This window comes from Notamacropus eugenii, chromosome 1, assembly GCF_028372415.1.
Source record: "Notamacropus eugenii isolate mMacEug1 chromosome 1, mMacEug1.pri_v2, whole genome shotgun sequence".
Classification (NCBI taxonomy): Eukaryota; Metazoa; Chordata; class Mammalia; order Diprotodontia; family Macropodidae; genus Notamacropus; species Notamacropus eugenii.
In genome coordinates, this window is record NC_092872.1 from 412,958,723 (window position 1) to 412,975,797 (window position 17,075).

Sequence of the window (17,075 nt, forward strand, 5' to 3'; positions counted from 1 at the left end):
CTGTAATCAGAATAAGAAGGTTCCCTGCTACTGCAGAATCTGATCACTACCTGTGCAGCTGGGTAGCATCTGCCTCAGTTTCCTCAACTGTAAGACAGGGATAGTAACACCACCAGTCATGCAGAGTTCTTGTGAGGCTCAAATCAGATAATATTTGTGAAGTGCTTAGCACAATGTGTGACAAGCAGCAAGCGCTAGATGGATGCTCATTCCCCACCCCTCCTTGACCTTTTGGGCAAGTTATGACAGAGTGAATTTGGAACTATGTGTCCCAAGTTACTGAACTATGCAATTCCACTATAGACCTTCACCCCAAAGAGATCAGTGGACAAAATGGACATATGGACAAACATATGTTAAGCAGCTCTTTTTGTGCGGCAAAAGAACAAGAAACAAACAACATAATATCAAAGAATTAGGAATGGCTGAGCAAAATATGATCTATGAATGTAATGGAATGCTATTGTGCTATAAGAAATTGATGGGGTGCTCTGGTCCAGCCCTAAGAGCATGTCTCTGTAAGCCTCCCAATTTCTCAGTAGGTCCCTGTCCTGTGAGAAAATTTTCCCTTGTTGCAGAATATATCCTCTTATCAGAACAGACAGAGAGGTGCCTGACCCAAGGATTTGTCCCTGGCTGGCCCCAGGACTCTTCTTCCCACCAGATCTCCAAGTTCCATGCCTCTGACAGCTCCCTCAATATCTGGTATACTCTCTACACTTTCCCATCCCCAACTCCCATAGATACCTGGACCCTTAGATTACATAATTAGCACCCCTGGTATTCCTTTCCCATGCCCCTTCTCTATATAAGCTTTAGCTTCCCCCCTATTAGGGTGCAAGTTCCCCAAAGGGACTTTGCCCACTTCTATTGGCATTATAATAAACTGTCTCTTGACTGAAAGATGGCTTGAGTGTACAAATTCATTCCAGTTGACTCTGCCTTGGCATTCTCCAGGTCCCAGAACCCTTAACCTCTATCCCAAACCTCTTCAAAATGATGAAAATGATGACTTTGGAAAACCTGGGAGTATTTATAGGAATTGATATAGAGTTAAGTGGTCAGAACCAGAACATATTATACAATAGCACATTGTGAAAATAAACAACTTTAAAAGACTAAAGAACTCTGATCAGTGCAATGGCCTACCAGGATTCCAGAGGATGTATGATGAAATATGCTCCCCACCTTTGGAGAGAGAGATGATGGACAACAGAGTTTGGATTGAGACACAATTTTTGGTCATGACTAGTAAGGGAATTTGTTGACTATGTATACTTTTTACAAGGGTTTTGTTTTGTTTTGTTTTCCAGTAGGGGTGAGAAGGAGTGAAATAGATTTTTATTATTTGAGAAAAAGAAAAATTTTAATTAAAAAAGAAAAAGCTATCACAGAGACAAATATCTATGAATAAAAAAATGGAGAATGAGAGATTTTGTGTAGGTCTGGTACCTAGAGAATTTCAGTCCCTTGTGGTTGACCCAGTCCTCTTCTAGTGTAGCCTAATGCATGTCTGTTCCCTAGTTCTCATCTTGTGCCTCCTTGGTGGTGACCTCATTGCTCCAAGTGTTTTTGTAGGTGGCAGGAGAAGTGCTCCTCAGGAATGGCCAGGAAAGCAGCCAAGTGTGATGACCATTGATAGAAACCAGCCCCACATTAGATCCATTTCTAGTTCTGAGGTCACCTCTGTCTAAAAGCAAGTGAGAGTTATCAGGAAGAATATAGGTCCCTTACAGACCTTTCCCTAGTCACTTTGCTCTAACATATAACTTTCCATTTTTAGACAACATCTCGTTTATGTCTCTATCAACTTAAAAATCATTCCTCGTCAAGGTATAATGAATGAGACTGAGGGGCGACTTTTTGTGGTCACTACTACTCTCCTGTCATCCTTTGTACCAATCTAAGGTGGATGGGCTATGTGCAACAGCACAGTGTTCTCTCCGCTGACTTCCGATCTTGTATCTCCAATTACTTTTCAGACATCTCAGAATGGATATCCAGTAGACATCTTAAACTCAATATATCTAAAGCAGAACTCATTATACTGCCTCTGACCCCCCCCCACAAAAAAAACCTTCTTTATCTTCTACTGTCTCTTTTACTGGAAAGGGCCGCACCATCCTCCCAGTCCCTCAGTCTCACAACCTATGAGTTATCTTAGATTCCTCACTATCTCTCACACACACCCCACACACACATTCAATCTGTTACCAAGATGTATTGGTTTCACTTTTGCAACATCTCTTGAATACACCCCTACCTCCCCTCTGACATAGCCACTTTAGTATAAGCCATCAGCACCTCACATCTTGATTACTACAATAGCCTGCTGATGGATCTTCCTTCCTCAGGTCTCTCCCCACTCCAATCCATTCTCCATTCAGCCACTAACGTGATTTTCCCAAAGTGTAGGTCCAATCATATTATCCCCCTGCTCAGTAAACTCCAGTGGCTCCCAATTGTCTTCAAGGTCAAATATAAAATTCTCTGTTTGGTGTTCTAAGTCCTTCATAATCTAAACCTCTCTTATCTTTCCAGTCTTCTTAAACCTTACTCCCTGATATAAACTCTGATTCAGTGACACTGGTCTCCAGGTTGTTCCACAAATACAAAACTTGGTCATTCCAGCCTTCTGGGCATTTTCTCTGTCTGTCCTCCAGGCCTGAAACACTCTCTCTCCTATGCTCCAATTGCTGCCCCAAATGACTTCTTTTTGATTACAATTAAAATGATACCTTTTAGAAAAAGTCTTCTTCAAGTCCTCTTAAGTCCACTGCCTTCTTTCTGCTAATTATTTCCTATTCATCCTGCATATGTAGCTTGCTTTGTATATATTATTTACATGTTGCTTCCCCTATTAGAATGTAAACTCCTTGAGGGTAGGGACTGTCTTAGGCTTCTTTTTGTTTCCCCAGAGCTTAGCACAGTGCCTGGAATATAGTAAGTGTTTAATAAATGTTTATTGATTGATGTCTTGGAAGCCAAATCTAGAGAGTGGGTTTGCTTGAATACTGAAGAAGGATGCCTGGATTTAGGAGCTACTTTCACAGGGACCACCAATGGAGGCCAGGTCTTATCTTCTTTAGTCTTGGCTTTGGCCTTATAGGTTGGGGGTATTTGCATGGTTGGAAGGGTATGAAAGCTTGGAAAAGGGTGTGAAGGGAATGGTTGTGAATAAAGCTGAAAGCTTGTGAATTTAAGCCTGGTTGTGAATGAAGTTTTTAAATGCCCTTCAAGGTAGGTTTAAGTCCTATATTTCCAGGGCAACCTTCTCTGTTTTCTCTTGCCCACTGTAACTTTAGACCTTAGATCATATAACTAATCCATCATTCAATCAAGCAACAAGTTGGTTTTTTTTTAAAGACTGAGTTTCCATATGTACAAAATATTCATAGTGGTTGTGTGTGTGTGTGTGTGTGTGTGTGATGGCAAAGAATTCGAAATGGAAGGGATGCCCATCAATTGGGGAATGGCTAAAGAAGTCATGGTATATGAGTGTGATGGAACACTATTGTGCTATAAGAAACGATGAAAAGGATGGCTTCAGAAAAATCTGGGAAGACTTTTATGAACTGATGCAGAGTGAAGTAAACAGAAACATGAGAACATCATACATAGCAATAGCATTATTATAATAACAACCACCTGTGAAAGACTTAGCTACTGATTGGCATGGGAACTGTTGCAACTGAAATTAAAGTAAACTGAAGCACAAAAATCTGAGTGTGATCGATTTATTAGCAAAGCACAAATTTGCCAATAAATAGAGTCTTGGCCTCCTTAGCAAGCTAAGACCTCCAAATGACAGATCATTTTTACAGACAAAAGGAGATGCATTCAAAAAATTAGGAGGCAGCATCATAAGTGAGGAAAACAATATGATTGGTTACAAAGTCTGAAGCATCATAAGCACAGAGAATAATGAGTGGCTGGAAATGCAGGACTAGCAACAGCCTCTCACTAGTAAGTTCTGATTGATTCAGTCCCAGTGGCCAGTTAGTGGTATAGAGAAAACAGACCAGACTTCTTTGAATTGATTAACAGAAAAATTGAACTTCTAAATTTATACTAAAGATAATGAAACTTAACGACTTAAGCAATTATACAAGATGCCAATGTTAGTATAAAATAGAATCAATTACGAAATAGAATCAATTTGATTTTCTCAGAGCTTTAACCTACTGCTTCTAACCTGGACTGGTTTGCCTTTCCTTAGGCAACCTGATGGGCCCCTGTTCCCAGGATTTTACTATATTAATGCTAAATTTAGTGTAGTACCTGAGATTACTGATATCTGTCAACTGTATCACTTCTCAAGAAGCATTTATTAAGCATCCACTTCAGCAAGTGTTAAATCCAGTAGATATACTGGGGATAAAGAGACAAAATTTAAAATGGTCCCTCTGCTCTCAAGGATTTTATAGTCTACTCAAGGCAAACAACATGTGCATACATACATGTATGTATAAAGAAGAAATAAAAAGTAATTGCATAGGGGAGGGGAAAGAGAGATGCTGGTACCTAGAAAGATCAGAAAACTGCCTCATTTTGAAGGTAGTACTTGAGCTTAGTTTAAAAGAAATTAAGTATTCTAAAAGATGCAGATGAGGAGAGAGAGCCTTTCAGGCAAGAAGCACAACCAGTGCAAAGATATGGAGGCAAGAGATAGAGGGCCATGTATGAGGAACAGTAAGAAAGTTTGTTCACAGTGCTGTGTGTGTGTGTTGAAGGAAGTAATGTCCAAGTCATTTAATCTCTCACAGTCTCAGTTTTCTTATTTGAAAACTGGAGATAATAATAATACCTATTAGGTGACACAATGGATGAAGCGCTGGGCCTTGAGGCAAGAAGCCTCATCTTCTTAAGTTTAAGTCTGGCCTCAGACACTTACTAGCTGTGTGATCCTGGGCAAGTCACTTAACCTTGTTTCTCTCAGTTTCCTCATCTGTAAAATGAACTGGTGAAGGAAATGGCAAACCACTCCAGTATCTTTGCAAAAAAAAACCTCAAAAGGGGTCATGAACATGGACACAACTAACACAACTGAACAGTAACATCTCATAGGATTGCTATGAGGATCAAATGAGATAGTGTATATGAAGTGAGATGCAAAACTTAGTTATTATATAAATAACAACCATTACTGGCAAATATATTTCATCCTGAAGGTTATACGGAGCTTTGTATTATTCCCTAGTGGATTTAATGTTAAAAAGTTGAGTATATTCAAAGGGACTGTGAATTTCCAAAGAATAAGCATTATATTTATTCTTCCTTGAAGTTAATTCAAGCACTACCTCTCACATGAACTCCCTCCCCAGATGATAGTCCCTTCCACCCTCAAAAAATTATCTAATACACATTCTGTATTTACTTTACATATGCATATGTTGTTTCCCCTGACACAATATAAGTTAATGGCAAGGAAAATTTCATTTGTGTTTGTATATCCCAAGCATCTAGCACAGAACTAGGCATGGTAGATAGTTTAATAAACGCTTGTTGATTGATAGGATTCTGTAATGTTTATGCAAGGTTAATGGGGGGAGGGAAGAGTTAAAGATCTTCCAAGTCCATTAATAGGCCTCAATACCTTTTGTGAATTTCTATTGAGGCACTGGGTCAGAGGGTCCTGCCCTCTGGATCTGAAAAGTGTATAAATACTCTGAGGTGAGGTTTTATTTTGGGGCTTACTCATTGGAAGTATTTGGCCAGAGGAGACTCCGGATGGCCTCTAAGGAGCCCCCCAGTTTTGAAAACCCAGATGTTGGTGTATCTCTCTCTGGTAACTATGTATGTATTGCTTGTAGTTAGACAGTTGAAAGTCCTGTCTGTTGGTCTTTTTTCTCCATTTGTATTTTCTCTGAAGTTCAGGGTGCTGACTTTTTCCCCTGAACTAAAGGAAAGATATATGTGCTTGATTAAAGTAGATTGCTGACCCCCCAAAAAGTTACTTTCCTTCTGGTAAAACAGATCTAAGAACTTGTACAGCAGGCCCTCCTGTACATGCTGGAGTCCTTGCTGTTACAGCTTCTGAATATTCAACAGGTATTCAACTAATATTAAATTATTATTATTTTTACATGGTGTGTTTATAAAGGAACTTATGGCTACAAAACACTTATACATTGATGTAACCAGTCGAATCTGGTTAATTTAACTTAATGGACACTTACAAAGTACTTTCTTATGTGTAAGGCTGGACACTTCCCATTGGGGGAGAAAACTACCATTCCCATTTTAAAGAGGAAATATCTGAACCTTAGACTATAGAATCAGAGCCAGAAGGTCCATTAAAGGTCATCTGGCCAAAGTTTCTTGTTTTACAAATGAGGTTACTTGCCTCACCAAGGTACTAAGTTACAGGCCAAGGATTGGAGCTTCTAACTTCCTTAATGCAAAATCCTCTTCTTTTTCCAATATTCCACTACTCCCCTGATACCCCAAGATGACAAGTGACTTGTCAAAGGTCATTCACTCATCTCCGAAGTGGTGGAACTGCGATTCAATACACAGGAAACTGAAAACAGTGGTTAAAAGTCATAAATGCCTGTTTTGTATTACAGTCTACCCAAGGTCAGTATTTTTCTTCTGCCTGTTCTTCAGTCAGAAGGCCCAAGTTTGACTCCCAGTGATGTTATCTGTGGGACCTTGTTCACATCACTTGGCTTCCCTGTTTCCTCATGGACAGAAGGAGGGCACTAAGTGATCACTAAATTCCCTTTCATCTTCTAATTCTCCTTCTTACGTAGTAAGGTTTCTTGGTGGTACAGTGGATAGAGTGCTGAATTTGGAGTGAGGAAGATCTAAGTTCAAATTCTGCCTTGGATACTTTCTAGCTGTGTGACATTGGGCAAGTCATTTAACCAATCTTTGCCTCAGTTTACTTTTCTGTTAAATATGAACAATAACAGCACCTATCTCCCAGGGGTGTGGTAAAGATCAAATAAGACAGCATATTAAGCAGTTTGCAAATCTCCAAATACTATACAAATATTAGCTGTAATTATTTGATAAACCTTTTTTCTAGTCCACAGATGGGTCTCTAGTCTACAGCAAGTTGTTACCAGTCTGTAAAACTTTGAAAAACACTTTCTCCACTTACTCCTTTTTTTCTCCCCACATCCTACTGCTCCCATCCTTCTTTTCCAATGCTCTGGGAGCCCCCATATTAAACTATAGAACTTTAAAGTATTTTTGTGAGAAAATTTATCTCTCCTTGACACATAGATATTAAAACGGATCGCCACTTGTCAGGGAGGTCATAAGTGAAATTTGTGATGCCAGTGGGGCTTCATCTAAAGAACTCTGAGTTCACAAAATCACAGACTCTATTACTTTTTTGGGGGGGGAGACAAAACAATTGGGGTTAAGTGACTTGCCCAAAGTCACACAGCTAGTAAATGTCATGTATCCAAGGTCAAATTTGAACTCAGGACCTCCTGACTCCAAGGGCAGTGCTCTATTCACTGTGCCACCCAGATGCCTCATAACCAATTCAAAGCTGTTCTACTTATCTATGATTCTTCCAGCCTCTTATTTGAAGACTCCAGGGATGGAAAACTTACTAAGTCAAGAGAAAACCAATTCCACTTTTGTATAGCTCTAATTGTTCTTTACACCGATCAATCAACAAGTACTTATTAAGCATGCACGATGTTATGAACACAGTACTAGGCCCTGGAGGTACAAAGCAAAAACAAAACAGTCCTTTCCAAGGGGCTTACTATTAATCAGGGGAAAAAACATATAAACATTTAAGAATTTATCTGCCCATCTATCTATCTGTCTTAAATACAAGGTAATTTTGAGAGGAAGGCATTAGTTGTTGGAGATATTATTGATGGCATGCTTGGGCCCCAGCCCTAAGATCATGTCTCTGGTGGCCTCTCAGTTTTTCAGTAGGCCCCTGTCCTGTGGGAAAATTTTCTCTTGTTGCAGAATACATTCTCTTATCAGAACAGACAAAGGGGTGCCAGGCTCAAGGATTTTTGTCCCTGAGTGACCCAAGGACTCTCCTTCCTGCCAGATCCCAAAGGTCCATGTCTCTGACATCTCCCTTAATGTCTAGTATACTTCTTACACTTTCCCATCCATAACCCCAGAAGACACTTGGACCTCTCAGATGACCTAATTAGTATCCATGGAATTCTTTTCCCATGCCCCTCTTTACATATAAACCCCAGTACCATTCTCAGTCTCTCACAGCTTCCCTTGAGAATCCTTGTCTGCTTATGCTAAAATGTTACAATAAACTTTCTGCCATTTAACTAAGAGAATACTTGAGTGTGTGAATTCATTTCAGGCAACCCTGCTTTGGCATTCTCAGGGTCCAAATACTCCAAACCTCTTCATTATGAAAGGCCTTAGAAGGTAGAATTTGAACTGAACTTTGAAAGAAATGAAGGATTCTTAAGAGGCAGAGGTGAGGAATATATTCAAGGCTTTGGGAATAGCCTGTCTATGTGCAAAGGCATGAAGAAAAAATTTTACAAATTATGGAACAAAAAGAAGAACATTTGGTGGAATAACGTATAAAGGTTGGAAAAGTAGAGTACAGGCAGATTTTGAGGGCCTTCAGTTTCAAAAAGTGGAGTTTGTATTTGATCCTCCGGGTAATAGGGAGTCACTAGAGTTTCAGGGGAGTGACATTGTTAGACCCGAGCTTTAGTAATAGAACTTTGGCAGCTGTTTGGAGAACAGATAAAGACACTAATTAGGAGGTTATGGCAATAAACCAAGTGATAAATGATGAAGGTATGAACTAGGATGATGTCCATTTTCATTATGACCAAGAGTAGTGAGAAGGGAATAGGTGCTAAAGATGGTGTGGATGTAGACTTGACAAGATTTCCTGACTGATTGCATATGTGGGGTTAGGGGTGTCGGAAGCCAAGGATGACTCCAACCTTGAGATCTTGGGTTCCTGGAAGGATGGTGGTGTCCTTAACATAAATCTTACAACCAAGAGAAATACTTGTTTGCTGTTCAGTCATTTCAGCCATATCTGATTCCTCGTGACCCCATTCGGGGTTTTCTTGGCAAAGATACTGGAGTGGTTTGTCATTTCCTTCTCTAGCTCATTTTCCAGATGAGGTAACTGAGGCAGACAGGGTTAAGTGACTTGCCTAGGGTAACACAGTTAGTAAGTGCCTGAGGTCACATTTGAACTCAGGAAGGTAAATCTTCCTGACTCCAGGTCCAGTTGTCTGTGCATTATGGTGCCACCTAGTGTCACTCAGGAGAAATTGTTGCTGTTGTTTGTTCATCCTCAAAGAGGTCCATGACATCAAGGAGATGAAGCCATGACACGCAAATGAATTAGATTTAAGTGGGGGAGGGCTGTGTAAAGTCACCAGCCTCACTTTCTTCTCCTGAGCCACCTGGGTCCAATGTCCAGATATAGATCAGGACAACTGGAGATGGCGCAGGATGCACTTTCAAGCTAAGTGGACTTTGCACAGCCCTCCTCACTTTAATCCAATTCTGCATGTCATGGCATCACCTCTCTGATGTCATAGTCCTCTTCGAGAATGAAAGACAAACAGCAATCTCTGTGAGTAAAGAAGGAGATGCAAAACTTCCAGTTGGGCAACACAGCTTTCTTTCCCTTCCTTCCTTCCTTCCTTCCTTCCTTCCTTCCTTCCTTCCTTCCTTCCTTCCTCCCTTCCTTCCTTCCTTCTTTCTTTTCTCTCTCTACATAGGGTATCACACCCTTACCTGCTGGTGCTCTGCCCAAATGGAATGCAAATTTAAATCTGAAAAAAATTTTTTTTCTTTTAAAGACCAGCCTTAATCCCAAATCAGTCTGGTCCCAGACCAAGCCCTACTTCTGTGCAACTCCTTTATGGCCTTCCCCTCCACCAGGAACTGCTCCTAGTTCTGCTCCCAGGGCTAAACTGAACAAACAATCCTTTTCCCACATGGAGGTAAGCCTTCAAAAGAGAAGGCTTGTCATGGTACATTGTACCATGGTAGATGGAGTCAGAAGACCAGAGTTCATATCAAGCCTTTGTCACTTACTGCCTGTGTGACTTTTTTTTTTCATTTTTTTAAATTCTAAAGTTAACAAATGTCAACTAAAATGAGCACTTCTAAATACACACAATAGAACAGAGAGGGTTATATATGAAACTGCAAGCCTCTATTATGCAGCTTACTTTTCAAGTATATGATAGATTCAACCTATTTATTTCAAAGCTGTGCTATTTATCCATGATTCCTTCTGTTCTCTTTTGTGCATTTCAGAAACATGTGTCATTGACCTTCTTCTAAAATGTTTGATTTGAAGCAAATCACTGAATCTCTCTAAGCTTTTATTTTCCCATGTCTGTGGAATTCACTATATTATGCTCTGGAATGGCTCTGAACATCCCTTCCAGTTCAGTCCAGTGAAGTCTTTCACAAGATTAATTGTTGTAAACTGAGATGGACTGGTCCTCCTATAAGGTTTAAAGGGAGATGGAAAATTAAAAGTCCAAGCGGTGTGATATTAAAAGGCTTACTACTTTCACTGAGAGCCTGGCTCCCTGTCTAGCAGCAGAAGCAGGGTGCTGTACTGTCTATGCATAGGCATAGCTAGCTAGACCTGTGGCAGGTCACAGTGAATGAGACCTAGCAAACAAGAATTTCCAAGAAGACTAGATGCTCAGGATTAAGCCAAAAGATTTCTACAGCAACCTCAGTAACTCCTGGGCAGGAACTGTGTGTAGCTAACTCTGAACTAAATAAAGGAAGGCCACCCCTTAGTCTGAGGTCAAATCTTCCTGTCTTTTATGCTGGGGTTGAGGGTTGGACTTCTCCAAGAAGATGTCAGTGACACCCACACGGTCAAGTCCAAAGGGCAAGGAATGTAGGTTGGGTAAAGAAAGTAAAATTCTATAGTGGAAATAATGGGAGACCTAATTTTTGATGCTGGGTCTGCTGCTGCGAAAGTCTTACTACTGGGAAACCTTGGGTAAAGTACTTCTCTTCTGTGGAACTCAGTATCCTTATCTGTAGAATGAGGACAGGACCTCTACCCAGCCTCAAGGAGCTAACAGTTAAGGGGATCAAAGCAGAGAATTGGGTGGCAGTAAAACACTGTACAGGGGAGAGCTAAGAAAGCATTCTTACTATTAAGGACTCAAGCTCAGGCAATCAAGTATACTATCAGGCTGCTTATTAGACTACTAATGAAAGACATACTGAAGCCATAATGATCCCAGGTAGTACCTCTGGCAATAGAGTTAGCCCCTGATGGCTATGTATTCAACTCAATTCAGTTCAACATACATGCACTGATTGCCTATTATATTCAAGACAAAATACACCAGTCTTTGTGTATACACTAGCCTTGGAGTCAGGAAGAGCTGGGTTCAAGTCTAGCCCCTGATGCATGCTATGAGCAAATCACCTCACCTTTCAGTGCCCCAAACAACTCTCTATGACTATAAATTTTTAGATGAGTTGCCCTATCTGCTTTGGTCAAGAAAATTTTCCCCTATACCAAGGATCCCCTACATTGACAAAATCACAAATCTAAAAAATATTATGCCAAGTGTTGAGCTATATGTTGGGGATACAACAAAAACCACCCTGACCCCTAAAGAGCACACATTCATTTGGAGGGGCATTCCATATACAGTCTTTCTAAAAATGGTGAGATTTATTGATTCATGAAAGTTATAATAGCACTTTTCTGAAGACGCTATTATTTTCCTTCCTTGAAAAGGGAAGCTCCCACTTCACTGACTTCACAGGCCTGTATTATAGACTTCAAAAAAATTATTGATCTCTTTTGTTTTTATATCCTTCTCCCCATCCCTCTAAGAGAATCATACATAATAAGGAATTGTTTGAAGTAGAAGAAAGGAAAAAAAAGTTTTGTAAAACTAACCAATATGTCAAAAAAGACTGACATATTATATAATATCTTATACCTATGAACCCCCACTTCTGCAAAGAAGCAGAAGGATTCTTATATTTTTTCTTTGAGACAATGCAAAATGTTGGATGGAAGTTTAGACTTGGAATCAAGTAGACTTGGGATTAAATCTTTCCTACTAGATGTATAAGTATTATAACTTAAATATATATATATATACATACATATGTATGTATGTGTGTGTGTGTGTATATATATATATCAGAAGTTCCCAAAATGGGCAATACCACCTTGGTGAGTTCTGGAATGATCCAGGAAGGAAGTGGCAGCTTTGGCTGCAATTGGGGGCGGGGCATTAAATAAAAATAAGGGGGTGCCAGAAGCATAAGGAAAGATGAGAAGAAAAATTTGGAAAACCATTTGCATATGTTTCATCTGTTGTATAACAGAGTTAAAGTTGTAGTGATTACATTATTTTCCAAATAAACGCACAAAATGCAAGTTATAACCAATCAGTGGTCAAGTCCACCAGCAGGTCTTAACAAGCAAGTATTGGTAGATGAGCCTGTTGAGCACTGTCAGTAAGTACAGCATGCATTAGCAGGAATATGTGCATATAATGACTTGTTTACAATATGACACTACATATAAACAGTTACATGATGCAATATTGTGTCATCAAAATTTCAATGCAGGGGGAAAAACCCACAAATTTACAATAAATTATTAAATTTAAGTTGTGTCATTTAAAAATATTTTACATTTTTTTGAAATGATGCAAATTTCAAAAAAAAAGTTAAAGCGTTAAAGAAAGTAGATTTCTAGGGGGGCGGTGCTGAGTAATTTTTTTTTAAAGGGGACAATAGGTCAAATAAATTTGGGAACCTCTGATATATACCATGGACAAGTCAGGGGAACCAAGATGGTAGAGAAGCAAGAAGAAATACAGTGAAGCTCTCCACTGCAAATCCACCAAATAGATCTACAAAACACACCAGACCAAGTTCTAATCAGGATATCCAAGAAAAAAAAATCATAGTGAGCCATTTTCTCAGCACAGGTCAGACAGAGACAGAGATACAGAGGACAGAGTTTAACCAGGAATGGCTGCACGAAGAATTCTCTAGAGAGGTTGAGAGCCAGGAAAAGAAGACATCCTAAACATACACAGAGACAGGGATTTTCTTTTTTTTTTTTTTTAACTTACCAACCTGGATTTTCTTTTTTTTTTTTAATTTACTTGTTTTCAGTTTTTGTACAATCACTTCCATAAGTCTTAGATTTTCTTCCCCTCCTTCTCCTATCTGGCATGCAATCTTATATGGGTTCTACATATACATTCTTATAACTATGTCATATTAGTCATGCTGCATGGAAGAATTAAAATGAATGGGAGAAACCATGAGAAAAACCCAACAGAACAAAACATAACACAAGAGAAAATATTCTGCTTCATTCTGCTTTCCAATTCCATAGTTCTTTCTCTGAATGTGGATTGCATTTTGCTTCAAGAGTCCTTTGAGAATGTTTTAGGTCCTTGCATTGCTGTGAAGGGCTAGGTCTACCAGAAAAATTCCTCACACACCAGGGTTGTAACTGTGTACAGAGAGAGATTTTCTTATGCAAGATGAAGGAACAAACACCAACTGGTAGCTGTGCTACTCACTACCCAGTGATGGGTCAAAGATTCAGTCAAGCTGAGTCGGGGACCTAGCCTAAGGATGGCATTCAGGTTGAGGAGCAGTTATGAGTACTAGGCTATGTACTGAGCAAAGATCAAGCTCAGAAGCAAGTAGAAGCTATGGGGCTCTGACTCTAGAGGCAGAACTAGGTCTTAATCCTATCTTCCAGTCCAGTCTGAAGCCTATAGTAGAATAAACAGGGCTGGAATCTCAGAACAAATGAGAGCCTGAAATTCTGTCACTGAACCAGTAGACCTTTTCAGCTGGCTGATAGTGGCTGAGTCCAGCAGCAATTTCCTAGCATTCCAATCAGGGGCAAAACTAGAGGTAGGTTATTCAGACCTAAAATCCAGGCTAGGATCTAGCAGAGCTTAGACCAGAAGGGCAGTGATCAAACTTTACCATGGGACATATCATTTTGTCAGTACTGAAATCCTTCAGATACCCAGCCTAAGCTATTCCTGAAAACCCTGGAATAACACTACATTCAATACCCAAAGAAAGCAGCAGTGGTTCTGAAGAGGAGAAAATCTCAGCTCAGGTATTTCCTCCAGAAGTACTCAGGCCATGGCCCTAACTTGAAGTTTAAAGTCAAAGTTAGAGAGTAGGTTGGAAGAAAGAACAAACAACAAGAATTTCACCATCAAAAACTATTAAGATGATAGGGACAGTCAAGATACAACCCAGAATAAGAGCAAAGACTCAAAGGAAAACACAGTTTGGGCAAAAATTCAATTAGAACTCCTGGAAGAAATAAAGCAAGAGGTTGCTTTTTTTTAAAGATTTTAATCATTTTTATAAATGAAATGAATGTGCTTGAGGAAAAATTGGAAAGAAAATGACAGCTATGGAAGAAGGAATTGGAAAGGGAATTAGCAGCTTGGCACACGATATATAAAATTTTGACCAACTAACAAACTCCCTGGAAATTTGAATGGACCAGATAAAAGCCATTGACTCCATGAGATAAATTGAAATAGTGAAGCAAAGTCAAAAGGATGAAAATATATTTAAAAAATGCAAGGTATCTCAAAACAAAAGCAACTGACTTGAAAAACAAATCAAAGAGAAAAAATGTAAGAAGCATTGAATTCTCTGAATGCTATGACTAAAAAAAAGAATGCTGACATCTTATTTTAAGAAATTGTAAAAAAACAAAAATTTCCCAGATCTCTTAGAACCAGACAGCAAAGCGGAAATAGAAAGAATTCACCAGTTACTGCCAAAATGAAAACTCCCAGTAACATTATAACCAAAATCCAGAGTTTTTAGGTTAAAAAAAAAAATACTGCAAACATCCAGAAAGGAAGAATTCAAAAACCATATAGATACAATTATGATTTAGCAATCATCACTATAAAGGAGCAGAAAACTCAGAATACAATGAGGGCAAAGGATATATAGACTTATGGACAAGAATTAGCTTACCCAGAAAATCTGATTATAATTTAAAAAGTTGATCTTTAATGAAAGAGGACTTCTAAGCATTCCTAATGAGAAGAGAAGGGATGCATAGAAATTTTCAAGTGCAAACTTCGAAAGTGAAAGACTTTTTATGTCTAAATTAGATAAATAAATCAGATAGGTAAACATGACCAAACAATAATAACAAAAGGAAATAAAGACATACTACTTCTACCCTAAGGGCTACCCTAGATGGCTAAGTGGAGCACCAGGCCTGGAGTCAGGAAGACCTGAATTCAAATATGCTCTCAGATACTTCTGAGCTGTGTGACCCCAGGCAAGTCACTAAACTGTTTTCCTCAGTTTCCTTATCTGTAAAATGAGCTGGGGAAGGAAATGGCAAAGAACTCCAGTACCTCTGCCAAGAAATCCCCAAAAGGGTTTATGAAGAGTCAGACATGACTGAAAAATGACTAAACAATAGCAATGAATTTATATTCTAATATGGAGAGATGATATATATACATATATATATATCCCCTCTGAATCTTATCATCGTCATCAGCATCAGCATCATCATCAGCATCTTCATGGATAGAGGATATCTAATTAGTCAGATGGCCTAAGAATCATTCTTTTATGTTTTGATGACCAAAAAGAAAAATGAAAAGGGAAAGCAAGAAGAATACTCTAAAGGGGCAAAAGGAAAAAGAAGGGGAAACATTCTCCTACAATCAGGATGTGCAAATAAAAGTCTATACAAATAAGAAGGAAAGAATGTAAGGAAGAGGTGACACAAGCTTCACCCTCATCAAAAGAGGGAACATGCACATACAGCCAGGCACAGAAATCTGTTTCATTCAATGGGGAAACACAGAAAGAGGAGAAGGAAGAGGTGAGGAATAAGGAGATTAAAGGAGATTAACCCTAAACAAAACAAATTCTGAGGATGTGCAAAAAATGTTGATAGCAGCTCTTTCTTGGTGACAAAGAATTGGAAACTGATGGGGGTGACCATCAGCTGGGGAATGGTGGAACAAATTATAGTATATGAATGCAATTTGCTGTAATTCAATTGGAATATCCTATTCCCACTTGTGAAATTGTGTTTGTCTTATCTAGTGCTGTAGCTCTAGATGTATCTTCATCATATGAAGGGACCGATTTCATTGGGAAATCTGTATGAACACTTGCAGAAGTGAATAGAGCATGGAGAAATATTTATACAATTACAAAAGGTTAAAGACAAACTTTGAAAGACGTAGCAACTCTGATCGTGACCAAACATTATTCTAGGGGACACACGATGGACACAAAGCAAGTGTAAACATTTTTGGGAGATGATCAGTGTAGAAATTTGATTTTGATTGACTATACATGTTACAAAAGTTTTGTTTTTCTTGTTTATTCAGTGGTGAGGGAGAGGGGAGGTAGCAGGGAGAGAAGGCAGATTTTCATTGTTTAAAAAAAAAATTAATTCTGAAAAAGAGCAAGTCATTTAACCTGTCAGTGCCCCTAATCAATTCTGTAAGGCAAGGATTCTTAACCTGAGGTACATGGATTTCAAGGGGAAGGGAGGTCTGTGAACTTGAGTGGAAAAAAAAATGTTATCTTTATTTTCATTAACTTCTAACTGAAATTTAGCACAGGAACAAATGTTATTCTGAGGAGGAGTCCATAGGTTTCCTAGACTGTTAAAGGAGTCCATCACAAAAAACATTTAAAAAACTCTCATCTAAGGCTAAAAGTAACAGAAAAATTGATGATCTATATTGCTGGAGGGACTTTCCATATCAGGAACCCTCACACTTATGAAATCACAGGCCTGAACAAAAAATAAAATGTCCTTTAGATAGCATGAAGACATACAGAAATTGATATGCCTAGAACTGGGGGAATATCATGATGTAGTGGATACAACTAGTAATAGAGACATCTCTGTATTCTGCAATATGAAATATTTATGTGTGTGTTTAAGCAGGGGTTTTTTTTGGGGGGGGGATTCTCTCTCCCTCCCTCCCCTCTTTCTTATTTTAGAAGGGGTGATTTTTACATTAATGATTTCTCTTTCTTTTGTGCCCTCTCTGGCTTGGAGATGAGACCAGAGAGCACTTAAGTGA

The 17,075-nt window shown here is 39.0% G+C and overlaps 1 protein-coding gene across 1 annotated transcript in view; it reads right to left on the reverse strand.

Annotated features, from left to right (window-relative positions):
* The window catches only part of CLTB (clathrin light chain B), a 40,876-nt gene that overhangs the window by 6,515 nt on the left and 17,286 nt on the right, over positions 1–17,075 (reverse strand). The gene's annotated exons all lie outside the window — the stretch shown is intronic.